This window comes from Mixophyes fleayi, chromosome 3 (genome assembly GCF_038048845.1).
Source record: "Mixophyes fleayi isolate aMixFle1 chromosome 3, aMixFle1.hap1, whole genome shotgun sequence".
In the NCBI taxonomy this organism is placed as follows: Eukaryota; Metazoa; Chordata; class Amphibia; order Anura; family Limnodynastidae; genus Mixophyes; species Mixophyes fleayi.
The window spans coordinates 6,489,644-6,490,228 of record NC_134404.1 but is presented as its reverse complement, the minus strand read 5'-3'; positions in this window follow the sequence as shown (position 1 = coordinate 6,490,228).

Genomic DNA, 585 nt, shown 5'->3' with positions numbered 1-585 from the left:
GAAAGAAAAACATTACCAAACTATTCACCAAAGCCATAGGTAAATGCGGATTTATTACGGTCAAATTAGAAAAACTGAATTCTAAGCTGATAATACTGATTCATTGTTAGCAAATTCAAACTTTGGGAAAACTTTTTAAAACATTCATTAAAACACACATAAAAGCTTTATAACAAAAAGTGAAAATAGTAGACTCTAGAGAAATAGTGATGGAAAATAGCTGTTCCGACCCAAACCAATTGCAGTGGTCATTGCTATGACCAATTTAGTTGTGTCAGAGGTTTAATAGTTTGCACTGATCTCTATTGGCATCTATGGGCCTAGAGGCCATTACATGAAAGGCCCCTATAAGGATGATTATATGTATAACTGTATTATTCTGCTCCTGTCACAGGTGGAGCACAATGACCTCCCTACTGATCTTGTACCATTATACTGTAGAGTCTTCCTCCTTGTTATTCTAATGATGATATATAATCAGAAGTGCCAGCACCCGTCTCCATGAAGAGCCTCTTCCTCGTTCTGCCCTTATTGCCACTTTCGGTGGGACGTGTGTTCTCAGGGTGCAGGCTGAAGGCATGGAAT